Source organism: Lagopus muta, chromosome 1 (assembly GCF_023343835.1).
Source record: "Lagopus muta isolate bLagMut1 chromosome 1, bLagMut1 primary, whole genome shotgun sequence".
Taxonomy (NCBI): domain Eukaryota; kingdom Metazoa; phylum Chordata; class Aves; order Galliformes; family Phasianidae; genus Lagopus; species Lagopus muta.
The window spans coordinates 184,997,525-185,013,573 of NC_064433.1; the positions used below are offsets into that span (position 1 = coordinate 184,997,525).

General features: G+C 42.6%; 1 protein-coding gene across 9 annotated transcripts in view; it reads right to left on the minus strand.

Moving 5' to 3' along the window:
* Positions 1-16,049, minus strand: part of FAT3 (FAT atypical cadherin 3) — a 479,929-nt gene that overhangs the window by 423,989 nt on the left and 39,891 nt on the right. For all 9 annotated transcript variants that reach the window (XR_007377791.1, XM_048949082.1, XM_048949052.1 and 6 more), the window contains exon 2: positions 189-316. The gene's annotated coding sequence lies outside the window, so the exon portion shown is untranslated. The remainder of the gene's footprint in view (positions 1-188; positions 317-16,049) is intronic.

Sequence of the window (16,049 nt, forward strand, 5' to 3'; positions counted from 1 at the left end):
GAGTGTTGAAATCAAGCGAAGAAGAAAATATACCAAAACCATACTTGGGCTGGGGGAAGAAGGAGGGTGCAGAGATTCAATCAGTCTCAGCCTCATGGAAAAGAATATAAATGTTTAGACATGAACAGACCTCTTAAAATACAGTTGCAGAGTTTGCTGGCAAATGGACAAACATGCAATAAACTCACCAATGTGGAGACATATCAGGTAAGTCAGACATGAAATTGGCAGACAACACGTGCAAGATGTGTCTTGTAAGGGCAAGATGTTCCCACCAAAAACACAGATGAACTCTCCAAGATAATCTGAAGTTGCTCTGTAAGAGAAACAAACATAAAATATTTAAAATGCTATCACTTGGAGCACATGGTGGTTTTGCTTCCATCAGTATTCTTCTCATTACAACGAAAACCAAAGTCTTTAAGGAGAAATACTCCAATAGTCTTGCTACTTTGAAAGCTGAACATCTGCCCAGATGGCCCTGAAAGAGTTAAGTGCTTCAGAGCTCAGATATTCTCCTTCCTATGTCTCACCATAAGAACCAGAAGATTTATGTGCAACGTATTTCCAATTACAGATCTCCACCAGCTGGGCTGTCAATCAACCTGCCTATCCATTGCATGTCTTCACCTTCCTATGTTCTCACTGCACTTAGAGGCTCCCTCTCTCCCCTTGTAAGCACACACAAAAGCATGACATCCCCACATTCCTATCAACAGGAGTAGGTTAAATGTTGCTTTAGATTTGCTTCTCCAGTTCAAGACAGACAGTACTGCCTCGCCACAGCATCCAGGAGAACTACTGCAGCAATTAATCTGATACAGCAAGCCTATTTAAAAAGCAGAATGACATTTCCTCCAAGGCTTTTCCCATTAGCAGCCATTGGCAAGGAATGCAGAGTATGAAGGAAATCTGGGAGGAAAGCCCTTGGATTAGGACACAAAATCCTCCCACACTGGTACCAGAAGTCCAGATGCAAGGTTTAAAGAGGAAAGAAAATCCACTGCCGTATCAAAGTCATTCATTATGTTTTTGCCAGGTGAAAAAAAGTGTGCAGATATGTCAACTCTGAGATCTCCAGAAAGCTCCTCAGATTCACCTGAAAGAGGTATTCTCCCAGTAATTGCAAAGCCATGTTCTGAGTCTCAACTACTTTCTGTTCAGCAGACATAAAGAGTTCATGGAAACAGGTGCTCTGCTCAGGGTCACCATCCATCCCACTTTAATGGATTATCCTTTATTTCTTCAGTGCTCCAACTCGCTCTCAGCACCACACATCCTTTACTCAATTTCTCAGCCATGTGACTAAGGGAAATGCTGAATCAATAAACCTTTGCAGAGCAATACTAAGCAATACAACCAGTGATTAAATCTTGTTTTCAGCGTGGAATTCAACCAGGAGAAACATAATTTAGAAAAGCTAACCACAAAGCTCTGAAAAAATATTTTCCTCTCCTGTTTGCTAAGATCTCCCAAAGCCATAGCCCTGAACTGGAAAAAAAACAACCAACAGACATGGCATCATCCTTGAGACTTCGCCTGTTACAACACAATATAACCCCAGGCTGTTGTTTTTGCACCTGCATCTCACTTCCTAACCTCGATTACAGAGAGGATGATTCTTGAAAGGTTAATTAGCAGCTATGTAAATAGAAAATCCTTGCTGCATACTGGAGTGAACGTGTTCTACTGTAAGGGCTGAGCCCTGTGCAAAGGCCGGGGCACGGTTACCAAGCCAGGTGCTCTAGCAGGACCCATAAGGTGGCTTTTTTTTTCCTTCAGAGGCCTTATCAGAGCTCTCTGGAAATTTTCACCCAGCCTCGACTGCCTATAAATAGCGAAGTGCAGCCCCCAGGGGCTGCGTGGCTCTGTGCTGCTGGTTGCTCCGAGTTGCTAAGGAGATGGCAGAGCAAAGGCTTGCAAACCATGTGGGGAAAGCAGCACTGCGCTGGGATTAGGCCCCAAGCCAGGTAGGTGTCCTTCAGATCAGAAACCTCTCTTGGAAAACAAAAAATGAACATTTGGATGGAGATTCCCTTCAGTTTACGGAAAGACTGAAAAATGAGCCTGAGAGAGGCCAGGAGCAGGGAACGTCAGGACAGACATCCCCACCAACAGACTTGTGGATAGCTGTTACCAACCACCAGCCGTCTGCGTTCTTGCAGCATCCCTGTTTCCTGAATGCAGACCTGGGATCTTTATCGCAGAGGAAAGTAATTATAGTTTATACTACACAGCACCGTCCCAAAGCAGAAGGAATTTCTGAATCCTTTTAAGTCACTTCTGTGCAGACTTTATAAACATGACTGATATGCAAAAAGTCAAGCTTTGAACTGCAGCGCTGCAATAAACTCCCTAAAGGAACCGAGACCAGGATGATCGCTTCTATGCAATCTTTTTCACATCTGAACATGCACCCAATTCATTCATCTCAGGCTAGATGCCATCTGAATGGAGACAGAGTCTGCCCAAGACAGGGAAGGAAAACAAGGGTCATCATGAATTAAGGTTATATGTAGATGTGACTGTCTACCTCCTCTGGTCAAATTACATCCCTAAATAGATGATGACTCACAATGGCTGTGATGGTAGCAAACATCAGCCAGATTAAGAGCACAGTTTGACAAAAGGAGGTTCTGCGTTTCCAGGATGAATGGAGATGTGATTTTACAGGGATATATAAGGCTTGTTTAAAGTTTATGCGGGAGCAACTTCGCAATTGCTCCTGGTGGACTGGAAAACAGCCTGCAGATAAACATATCTATAAAGCAATGAAATTCTGCAGTACTTTCTAAGAACAAAACCCACAGGAAAACAACAACAAAAAGGTGTAGGAATCCCTCAAAGAAAGATGCAAATAGAAAAAAGCCAAGGTAGTTCCTACAGACAGAAGCAGAAAGGCAGTTCCTACAGACAGGAATGCCCTGTGCTCTTATCCAGTTTCTCACCCAGCTTACCTTCTTGCAGTAGAAAATTAAATGCTTTTGTTTTCCAAGACTCAATCACAACTACAATGATACATCTTAGCAGAACAAGGGCAGTCCCTCCTGCCAGCATTGTATTAGCTCATCTCTCATTGAAAAACGAAGAGTGAGCAGAAAAAGGTGCATTTTTCTCTCTGGCCAAGATGTTCCAAGCCAGAGAAGTATCAAAGCGTATCCATAGCTGACAGTTGCTTAGTGTTACACAGGTGAAAGAGAAAACTACTTTTCTTTCCGTTCCCCAAGACAGCAATGAAACCACATTAGGAATATTTGAGACAAAAAAGCAGAGAACAAGTGAGTGACCTGAATGTTCTGCCTTCCATCTTCCATAGATGACAATGCTCACACGAACTCACTGGCGACGAATCAACAAAAAAAGAAAGAGCGCATGATCACAGCTTATCTCTCAACGCGTGCACTTCTTAATATAGGAAAGTGTATGACGGATCTGCCACCATCTGATCTTGATTGTTGTAAAACCAGTCATTCTCCCTTCATCTGCCAGAAGAGTGTTAGAGTGATGGGGGGTATTTCTGGCAGCCTTACGGATGCAGAAGAGCTGAGGCATATTCCCAGAGGACAGCTGAAAGTTTCTTAGCAATTTCCATCTATTAGATGCCACTTCTGCACATTACTTGAGGATTTTCCAGTGTGATTTTGAGTTAATTAAGGATGATGAGGATGGGCAAAGAGTCCTCCGGTCTCATGGCTGCCTACTGCATTTCATTTTTCTCCACAGCAGTTTTTTTTATGATGGTCTTAAAAACTCAGAGATCTGATCCTGTAGCTACTGGATTTTATGACATAACACATTCACTGAAGATCTGATAAAATATTCTTTGGTCATAAATACAAAGCTTAACTGGAAAAAAAAAAAATCAGAAAAAAAACAACCACTCCCTTGCATATTAAGCAGAAGAAAAAAAAAAAAGGTAAGAGCTCTTATTCAATGCTACAGTGACAGACTCTTTAGCAGGGTCTATTGTGATAGGACTAGGGGACATGATTTCAGACTAAAAGGGGAGATTTAGGTAGATACAAGGAAAAGTTTTTTACAATGAGAGTGGTGAGGCACTGAACAGATTGCCCAGAGAGGTGGTGGCTGTTCTGGAGACACTCCAGGTCAGGCTGGACGGGGCTCTGAGCATCTGATGGAGCTGTCGGCATCCCTGCTCACTGCAGGGCACTTGGACTCCATGGCCTTTGAAGGTCCCTTCCAACTCAAATGATTCTATGACTCTGTACCCCTATATACTACTTTGTAAAGCTGGGAAATCTCTCACTGAAAATCTCACTGAGATTTCTGCAAACAGAATTATTTCTAACTTGATTCAGCCACTTTCCATTTGGAAAACATCTTAATTTTTCAGGAAATTACAAGCACTGTGGAACCAATGTAATTTGACAAGAGGTTGACTACACATTATTCTTATGAGAGTAATTATTCTTATGAGAATATGACAGCTATGAGGCAATGGGCATAAACTGAAATATAAGAAATTATCTTTGAATATTAAAAATATATATATTTTTCACCATGAGAGTGGTCAGGCACTGGAAGAGTTTGTTCAGGAGGTTTGTGAAGCCTTCATCCTCAGAGATAGCAAAAGCCTGACTAGACATGGCCTTGAGCAACCTGCATGTGCTGCCCTTGCTCTGAGCTGAGGCTTGGGCAAGGTACTCTCCAGCCACTCTGTCACTCCAAGTATTAAACACAAAGATTCAAATATAACAGTTTGTTAAGGCTGAAACTCAGCTCACAAGATGTACTGAAATATCATACATATATATATATATGTAAGTATAAAATGCACTGAAATTTTAATGGATGGTATTCCATATTTGTGAGCTAAAGTTAGCTAGAAGAGTACAACTAAAAGAAAAAAAGCTTCTTTTTTTTTTTTTTTTTTTTAACATATTCTGTATCTCCAACAAATCAAGTGCTTTGTCAAGCAATCCTCATTTTCCATCAGAGAAACAGGTCTTCAACATGGATCCTGGCTTTCTGTACCCACATTGCTATGCACTTGATGGCTAGGGCTACATTTCTTGTCAATCTTCATTTCCCTATGTCATGCAATTGACTATTACACTTCCATATTTCCCTATATATTTCCTCTATGTCTTAAGGTGGAGAAACTACAGCGATTCTGTGATTTACAGTTACTGAAAAATAACACGGTGAAACAAATAAATGATGCAGCCCTTTATAGGTGTGGGAGTGCTGGCTATGGAAGCCTCTTCAGCTCCAGCTGAGTTTGAAAGTGCCTCTCATTACTGTGTGATACACGGTCCAGCACTGACTGTGCAATTCTACAGCTCTTACTTAGCCATCAGCACTAATGAAGAAGGGAGTTGGAACTGAGCAGCATTATTAGCAGCTTTGTCATCAGTGGCATCTATTCAGAACAGATCTGTAAGTGTCTTGGACAGGTCTAAGACGTGCAGGGAGGACTGCACAAGCTCAGCTTCTGCCATGAGCGCAGGGCTGAAGCACAGACAGGCAACCAGAATGTGAAAAACTCCAAACTATGCTGAACAACAGCTGAACAAGCAGTATCTGAGCACACACAAATCTGGAAGATAAGAGCACACGCAGCAAGTACAATGGTGCAAGTCGCCAGAGTGCAAAGTCAGAGAAGGAAAGCATTTGAGGGCCAGCAAATTCAATTCATAATCCTCTGAATTCAGTTATTTCTACAACACCAAATAAAGAAACCTTTCAGACAACAGGCAGTTTTCCTTTAATACACACATGTTAAAAATAGTTTTTAAAAAGTGAGGGAAAAATTAAAAATGAATCAAGCATACGAATCAATATATTCCAGATAACAGCATCCCTACATATCCTGTATGAATTCTTTTCACACTCCTCATACTGATTTACTTCACATATTTATCAACCAGGCTATTGGAAGACTCAGTGCAACACTCAGGTTTGCATGCATTAGAATTGTTGTGATATCCAAGCTGCTGAAGAGCAAAGGTTTATTTCTGTGCTGAAGCCAAACCTTTCTCTGGGTGAAAAGAGAATAAAATTTCAGTAAATGTGAGGATTCATGCAGGCATGTTTGTGAAACACTCTGCACTGAGAAGTCTGTGCTCCTCTTGAGCATCCACAGAAGTTCAAGTCCTCAGCACTGCCTTGCCAAAGATACTGGGAAAAGCATGCTCAGCAAACACCACAGTGCTGAAAATGAGCTCAACACATCGAGAAGTTTGCTGCTGAGACTGCAAAGAGTTAAACACCAGAAGGCATTGCTCTGATCTCACACATCAGTGAAAGACCAGCAGCAAATCTACCCAAAGCAATGCTACAAAATAAACACAGAGCTCAATCAGACCTGAAAGCCCTTACAGAGAACAGTGAGCTAGATATGGATACACATTTCCCAAGGTGAATTCCTTTTGTATCAGTGCAACCTCTAAATATTATCATTTAACCTTCCTCAGGATTTAGGCTTGGTTTCCAACTGACAGCAGCCATTCAGATCAGCCATGCAAAGTAAACCAAGAGAGCTAAGAGGATCCAAAAAGGGAAGGGAAGTGAGCACCCACTTGAAACATTTCGCCAAACATCAGCTGGGCTGAAAAACACAGTAACTGTTTACAAAGTGGGACACACTTTAAGTACGCCCTTAATAAGCTCAAGTGATCCACTTGCCACCTGAAGCTGAGTTCCTAAGACACTAAATGACAAGACCCTAAAGGCACCTTTTTTGCCTATATGCAGTGACAGCACCTCTATTCGAGGTATGGATAGAATTCTTATGATCTCGCAGCATTATCACTGTCCATATGCAGTCCACACAGGGTTAACATTTTAAAATCCAACTCCAGAGCTTTTTGCCACCGTGACCAGCTGTAAAAGCTTAGGCGTATCATCAGGAATTCAGTGACACAGCAAAGGTCTGAATGTACACATACATTTCTGACTCCCAGGACGCAGAAGGCAGACCTAAAACTGTGCCCGTGACTAACACGTCCCATAATGCCTCATAAGCCTCTTCAGTATAAACTGATTCGGGAATGTAACAGTGGTCATAAACATTACATTTGTAGAGAACTTTTTTTCCAAAGGGCTTTTATCCATGGGGCTTGTGAGAGGGCGCCGCGAGGCCGGCCGTGGCGGCAGGGAGGCCTTACAGGAGCTGACAGGAGATCCTTGGGAAACGGGCCAGGCCCAGATGCTGGCCCACAACTGACAAACAAAATCGGGTTTTGCACGTGAAAAGTGGGTCAGGGCTATGGAGAGGAGGCCGAAACGAACGCCAGCAGGGACCCTCGGGCCTCTATTAGCGGTGCTATTATGCAAATGTAGCAGTGCCCATCAGCATGTCAGACCTGCAGCGGGAGCTGCCCTAGGTGAATCTCATTAAAAGCCCCTTCCCCAGCCTGCATTTGTTCATGCCGCTGTAACCCTCTGAGCCCTGCTGAGCTGCCTGTCTTGCCCCCTTGCTGATCCCCTGTGGGCCATCGTCTCCATCATCCCCATACATGCCAGCACAGCTTGGGATGGCGACACCACGACAGCCTTTGCTTGCCCCTGACCACCTCTACCCTCCACTTTTCTTGCAAAGCCAAATGGTGGTCGCACACTGAGAAGCCCAGAATCTTTTTTAAACACTCACATCTTTTCCCCCAAAACTCTGAGCCCCTACAGGCATGAGGCTCCCATGGAGAGGACATGACCCAGCACACACCTGGGACACGTGAGAAGGACAGAAGCACCAAAAGCCCGCTGTCCCACACACAGCAACCTCGGCCGAACCCTGAGCTTTCCCAGTCGTCCCCTTGGCGATCATTATTATCATCTTCGCACAAAAAATCTGGACTTTTTAAACAGTGCTTAAATGATTCTCTCCCCCAAAGAATTAAATTACCATTTATAGTCTATTCTTCCTATTAAAAATTTATCAATTTATTCATCGCTTCTAGGACTGAGACCTTTCATTTGTTTTACAATGAAGAAACCTTTGATCCACAATTCTCCAAGGCTACCATTTTTTATTCTTTAGTTCTTCTCATTAAAAATAAAATACCTCTATTCTCCAACACGCCTTGATGGCACACTCAAAATGCACACTGTAACAACGAGAAACTTATTTTAGCCTTACCTTGTGATAGGCACTTCAGAAGTTTAAAAAGGTTTGGGGGGTGGGTTTTTTGTTGATTGTTTTTCCTTTTCAGTACAGGACTGTTATGATTTAATAAAGCCAAAGGGGTTCTACATCCTAGAATCACCAGGTTAGGAGACTGAAACCAGACAGTATTTACAAAGTGAGCCAGAAGAACGCCTTACTCCCAAAGACACAAATGCAAACAGCGGAAGTAGTGCTCCCCAGAACTTCCCTCCCTGGGAGGGGACCTGAAGTGCATGTGCTCCCTGACAACCCCCCAGTCACCCCTTAACTACCCCCCCCAGGCTGCTTTTGAGGAGCAGCTCCTCAGCTGAGTCCATGCACTGAGGCTCACAGAAACAACTTGCAAAACATTTGGAAACCACATTTCAGCAATTCCTCTCCCCCATCCCCAGTTTCTCCTGTTCTCAACAGCTGGACATACAAAAACCCCTCTCCAGCAAAACAACCCTTTGCATCTGGGTGTGACGATGACCACAGAAAGCAGATTTGCCCCCACTCAAACTACTAAATGTGCCTTTCACATCAGCAGCTTTGGACTGCTCCTACAAAGAAGACAAAACATCCAACTGGATTTACTATTCTGTGGTCCGGGTACAAGTCACATCTCACACACTGTGAGGACTTTTGCATTAGTTTGCTCTGTACAATCTTCTCCATTTACATTATTATAGGCACATGTGGTACCCCTTACCCATTAATAGAAAGATCTGAGGGCATTTGCATTAGTTTACTCTATGATGTTCTCCTTAGAGGCACACATGCTTCTCCTTCCCCATCAATAACAGCTACGGATCATTTGCCCAATCTCAGGTTACATGGTACAGCCTGGCCCTATCCACCTACCTTGGCCCCATATGAAGCACTAGGACATAACCATTATTTGTCACACGTTTCCAGAAGTTTGAGGAGAGCTGAGGGCTGTCCCCATCGCTTAGCCAAGTGGCACCTTCATGGCCTGCTGCAGGAAAGCACCGGGGCGCAAAGCCAACAAGAGATTCAGCCATGGTGCTGATGCCCCATCACCTATGGGGAACGGCTCATGGGTCAGATAGCATGCTAACACACCTACAACCTTGTTCTTCTCAACATGAGGAGGAAATACAGTGAGAAAAGACATTTATTTGCTGCTGATCCAGTGTAAGGTCACCATGTGTGGCATCAAGTGATCCTCCAGCACAAGAGCATCTCGTGGGCTTTGTGCTGCACACACAGCTGTGCATCAGCAGGGCTTCCTCTGCGCAAAGGTTTCTGATCTTTCAGTACACCTTGCTAAAAATTTTCCTTTAAGTTCATTTTTATCCCATATACACATTTCCCCCCGTTTTGATCTCCACAGAAACTCTGAAGTCTGTGAGAGAATTCTGCCTGAAAAGCAGAATGTGCTCTTTGCAGCTCTGTTTTTTAATACAGAAACATTTTCTACACACTGAAATGCTACTTTCTACTCACCTCCGTCACAGAAAGCTGAGATACAAACTAAAACTGAACTCTGAAAAGTGACCAGACCCTGTTCAAAGCCTGAATTCAGCTCAATGCTGTGCTTAATCACACCCACAGTCATTCTGTGAGAGGTTAAGGGAAAAAAAAAAAAAGAAAAAAAAGAAAAGAAAAATCTAAGCCACCCAATTCCCAATGCTTACATTCAGTAATACCAAAGCAGACAAATGACCAGATAACTTGGTAGAGAAACAACAATCTTCTCCACTACCAGAGCAAGAGCATATCAGAGGACCAAAAACCACTTTGTGTCCAAGTCTCTGTTTAGTGCAAAGTAAACCCTCCAGCTGCGACAGGGAGGAGAACAGAAAACCTCTGCCAGTTGTGCAGGAGCCCCTGCCATGACCAATAAACATTACCAAAGGTACCTGCGGTCCCTCCTCACCCTCAGCAGTCAGCAGCTACAAGCAGCAGGAGGAGCACAGTCAGCAGAAAGCACAGGAATCCAGAACACAGCTCCATAAGATAGCACATGGCTAAGTGTAGCTAAGTATGCTTTTGTCACCAAATATAAGATGGACTGAAAATATTGCTGCCTTGTAAGTCACTTGCACATGCCAGAATATCTGCACTCTGTATAAATGGATTCCTTTCAAATATTGTGAAAATGAATTCATCCCACAGAAACACAACAGGCCTAACGGCATGTCACCAGATGTCACCCAGGCTATGATACAGCCACTTGACTATGCTCTTCACCAGCATCGCGGAGGAGCCACGAATGTCTGATGAGCCCCAGGAACACAGGCTTGCCAAGCACTTGTCAATCTCCAGTGCATGTTATTCCTCTTCAGCAATCTCACACCGGCATCTTGTTCCTGTGTATATAAAAGCTTGCTCAGCATGTTCAAATTGCTGTAATTCAGACAGCCTAATCATTTGGCGAAATGCTGCCATATTAGCAGATAGCAGCTTGCCCTCTCTGCAAACAGGAGGCTTCTACTCCGCATCACTCATTTCAGGAGCAGGATGGACGAGGGGCCTTCACCTCCTGCTCCTGTTGGCTTGGTAATACTGATGATAGTTAAACGCCCGCTGCCCCCACAGTGCTGACACACATCGTGGGGGGCTGGTTTACTGAGGCAAGACAAAGCACACACACAGAAAAGACACACACACTATTCCCATTTTACAGTGCTTCGCAGAGACAGAAAGGAACTTTCTGTGATAAACGAAATGCATGGGCTCAAAAGGCAAACTGTATTCATCCCACCCAGTCTTAGTCCAAATAACCATAATATTATTGAATTTGTGCTCTGCTTAAAATGAGTGGAGATCAGAGGCTCTCCAAGTGTGGTTTGTAGTTAACCTTTGCTCCACGAGTCACAGGAATGACTGACAGAGGTCAGGCCAAAGGTTTCCCTAGCCCAATATTCTGCCCCATAGTGGCCCACAACAGATGCATATGGAGAAGGAAAAAAAAAAAAACAAAAAAAAACTGGCAAAATACATTGTAATAACTCTACACCATCATCTAATTATCTGCAGCTCCCACATTTCAAGAACCAGAGAGAATTTCTTTCTTCTTAAGAGCATTTGATGGATTTCTCTTCCAGGAATGAGGACAGATGCTGTCTGTTGGCATGCAAACTTCTGGCATCAGCAAGGTCCAGTGGCAGTGAATTGCATGGATTCACTACAGACTTCCATCAGGTCATTGCAAGTTCCATGTCTCACACTTGAAACAGCTGGGAAACCTGGTTATGTGACAGAATAACTAGTCCTTCCCTTTCCGGTCAAGCAGCTTTTCCTTAGTGGTACCAGCTATTTTAGATACCATTACCATGCAGATAAGGTTATTCTCTGCACTACTTTGCACTACTTCAAGTCTGTCCTGCACACAACACTAGGTCCTTGTCAAAAAATGCAGTGAAGTATGAAGACAAATAATATATTTAAATTTTGCAGCATGCCCTCCCAGTACAGTAACAGCAAGTAAAGTCCTTGACTTTTAGGCCAATGCTTCCCAAATGCTCTTCTACAGAATGTGAACCACCTTCATCCAGTTGTGCATTTTTCTATATAAACTCCTTCCACCCCCTCTTCCCATAAACAGTGGATCAAGTTACTATTAACTCTGTCTTCTTGTTTCTTTTTGCATTTTCTCTACAACTTTGATAATCATGTTAATGCTCACAATATTGTTGTCAAGTCCTAGGCCTCTCAAAGAGACCAGTAAAGGGAATACCTTCACTGTATCAACAATTCATTGATCAATGTACAAGCTGGTTTGTACAGGAAATAAACAACCTCCATTCTGATCAAAGGTCCTGAACATGTTGCTTGACAGACTATAAGGAAGTGTTTTAAACACTGCAGGGCACTATGTTTGCATTTAATCTTTTCTTTTTTATTACTTTGGTGTTTTTTTTTTAACATTTTTCCCCAACCTGTCAGTGTTTGCTTTCCAAGATTTGTTTATGCTATGTAAGCTGTAGGTTATTTCTGTTAGAGACCCTAATTTCCTCCTCTGCTGGGACTATGGCGATAGCCCCAAGGAAGTTTACACTGAAAGAGAAGAGCATGACAGGCAGTGAATTAAGTGGTTCAGAAAGAGATTCAATTAGCTTTCTCAGTGGTGGAAAATAAAGATTTTTTAGAAAAAGGAAATTCTTGGCTGTTTCTGTCAAATGGACACCAATGAACAGTCAAAGAAAATAATAATCAAAATATGAAATCTAATAAAAAGTTATTTATCAGTACAAGAAAAACACCAAAACCTGTCTTTGTTTTTCTTCAGGTATCATGTAAGATGAAAAATGTCTCTAATACCTCCCACTGAGTATCCCAGGACAACTATAGCAATGAATCTGCAGGAGCTGACTGGAGGCCCTCCCCCATAGATGTCACAATTTTCAGTGTGAAGCACATCCCTCACCTTTCCCAGGCCTCCTGTGGTGAGGACCACTGCCAGGTAGAGAGGAAGGAATCACGAATAGATACAATACAGAAAATAAATTTATAAAAATGTAGTGGGAAAACAGCCAGTTACCTGCAAATTAAGTTATACTCCTGCTGTCATCAACAGACCCACCATATGGCTGGAGCAGCCTGTGGCAGACCCATCAGAGGCAGCAAAACTCCTGTGTCCCAGCAGCACCTGGCGTTCCTCCTGCCCTCAGCCTCCAGGAGCCACCCTGTGGCCAGGAGCTTTCCACCACTCAGAATCTTCCTACACAAAGCACTGAGTTCTCCTGACGGTCCTTGGCCTTCCTCCCATTCTGCAAAAAACATCTTTAAGTCCCAGTTCTTTCCTTGGCAACTCTCTAAAAAGACAAAAGTGTAAGGGAGGCGCTTTCCATGCTCCACACACACTCCCTATTTTTTATTTGGTAGTCAATTCACCGGCTGGCTGAGTTCAATTCATTCGTTTCTACTGGATGTTTGCTTTTTGGGCTGCTGTAAAATTAAATGGCAAGAAGCCTAGAGCTCCTGCACAGGCATCTTCCTTACCATCTCCTAAGCCATGAAACGCAGAGATGGTGCATTCGCTCCAGTGAGGAAAGCCCAGCCAACATCTCCCCAAGCCTTAAAAATGCTTTGAAATCCAGTGTTGAAATGTCTCAGGACTGATCAGGACTCACGTCCTGCTGGAGAAATCCCAGCTGAACGAAATAATAATGCCAGAACTGAGAGAAGCCAGACCCTGAGAGGTGTTGGACTTCTAAGTTTTGAAAATGCCAGATATTTCTACATCTCATGTCTAAACTACTAAGCTGTTCCACCGCACGCCAGTGGAAGTATTTATTATTTTTAATACATGCCTGCAGGCAGAGGCAAACAAAGTAAAAGAGAAAGATAACTGCCCCTTCAAAGGCACTGCCAGCTGAAACAAGAAAGCAGCATGTATAGTTTATTAGACTTTGTACTTTTGAATGTATGTACACCTACAAAAGGAGACAAAGCATTACGATCATAACATTCCTGACTCCAACCACTTCTTTGCATTTAAAAATACATTATTCTTTAATGGCACACTTTGGTCAACAGAACCAAAGGCAGGAAAATGAAAGACCTGGTTTCCTATTGAAAACTAAAGGCTTCTCATTAAAAGTTTTAAAAAAGAAAAGTGCAATAGTAAGAAGATGGTGTCTACTTTTAACTCCCTTCTCTTGTCCCTCCCCAGCTGTGTTCCGGGCCACGAAGACTAAGAAAGTATTAAGAAAGAATGTTGAAGAAAACTTAAAGAAAGGTGGCCTTTTCTTAAGAGCAGATTGTAATAACTGTAAGAGAAACTTAATCTGATTAAAATAACAATGACATTTTCCAAACCAGAAACCTGGTATTTAATAAGGAAGTCTACGTACATAACAATAATTTTCACATTTTTGTGAACAGAAGACTATTTTATGATATACTATAAAAGGCAATGTTCAGCTGTCCTTGGGATTTACAAGATGCTAATAACTGGTCTACTGTACGTTGTGTACCACAGCAGAAATACATTTAGGTAAATGTCACTGCGGTGGATGACTGATGCTACCCCACAAGGATTCCAAGTACCCTTGAGTCAACACACAACCTCTTCACAGTTCTCCTTGGTAGTCACAGAATCACAGAACCATTTATGATGGAAATGACCTTTAATGGTCATCTAGACCAAGTCCCCTGCAGTGAACACAGACACCTACAGCTCGATCAGGTACTCAGAGTCCCTTCCAGTCTGACCTTGAGTGTCTCCAGGGATAGGGCATCTACCACATCTCTAGGCAACCTCTGCCAGTACTTCACAACCCTTACAGTAAAAAGTCTCTTCCTTATATCCAGTCTAAATCTCCCCTATTCTAATCTGAAACCATTTCCCCTTGTTCTGTCACAACAGACCCTGCCAAAGAGTCTGTCCCCTTCTTCCCTGTAGCCCCACTTTAGATATTGATGTCTTATCTGAAATAAGTCTGGCACAAAAGTCAAATTACGTTAGTAACCACCAAGGACATGATACGTGATCCACACAGTTCATGAAGGCTAGTCCTTGGAGAGACAGAAAACTGCTCCCTAGTCAACCTGTTTTGTGCACCACAGAATCTTACACAAGCAAAGCTGGTAGTGCACAGCAAAACCTCCAACAGCTCAGTGATGGCAAAGGCTGGACCTCTGCAGCATTCTGCAAAAGGCATCAGCTCTCAGCTTCCACTCAATTTCTACTGGTACATGGAACCTCTAATTTAGGAAAAAAAGGTTACAGGATGGCATATCCTTATTGAATAAGTGCCAACACTTGCTTTACAGTAGCCCTTTTAAATTCTAGGATCTCTTCCAGCCAGTTTTGTCTAACTTCCATTTCATTTCATTTCTACAGTCTACAGCCTCTTCACTCACATACCTTTTAAGTCATTATTTCCCGAAGTGAAAGATAATGTACCATTATTATCCTATATCTTAAGAAAACGGGATACAATACTAGATCAATATCCCAGCCTACTATTAAATGGCTACACAGCCAGCCACAAATCTTCTTGTCCTTATCATTCAAATAATGAAATACCTAAGGTTCTTCTCTCTTACAAAAAGCTCTTGAATTATCCTATTTTCCACTTAACAGCTTTATTTCTTCTTAAAGTCAGTTGCACATATTCTAATGATGCATTTCCTCTATTAGTTCTCCATCTGCAACTTATGCATCTGAATGAATTTAACTCCAGTGAACAATAAATTCAGATGCAGAAGAAAGAGACAGCAAGCAGTCATCGTACAAGCTTCTTCAAATCCATCTGCTTTAGTTCTGGTACACGAGCAATCAAACATCTAGCGTTCAGCAGGGTACCATCCTCTATTTCAGCTGACATATCACAAAGTCTCTGATGACAAGGCCAGAGAGAATAAAATGGGCATCCTTCTTGTAAGAAAAGGGCCTTGAACCTTTGCCTGCTCCACACATTCCATGTGGGCCAGAACAGCCATCCTATAGTATAATAACCTTGACCCAGTGCTCTCCTCAGTAAGATTTGAACTAGCCGCCAAGGAGTGAGCTGCCCTATGCAGGTGGCTTCATTAAACACGAAATCACAAACTGGCTGGGGAAACACCTAAGTCATGCTCTCCTTTTATATATAGCTTGCTTTGAGAATGCAGCTCCTTCAGAGAAGAAAGGAATGGAGGGTATCTCCTATTATAATGCCATTATAAGAAATGTCATAAACATTAAAAACAGTGAGCATGAGGGATGACTGCCTTCGAAGTCAACAACAAACTAATCTCTGTCACTCATTAAAAACAATTCCTCTAGAAAAACTATGGCTTTTGTTGCTGTTGCTGCTACCTTAGTTAAAAGTAAAGAAACCAAAACAAAGCAAAAAACACCAAAAAAACTCCCAACCACTTTGGCTTCCAAAAACATTTTGGCATTAGAAGAGTTCTTCCAGTCCTGGTCTTATATTTCTTTCCCTCATTTTTGTTTGGCATTTGACAAAATGATAGAAACACA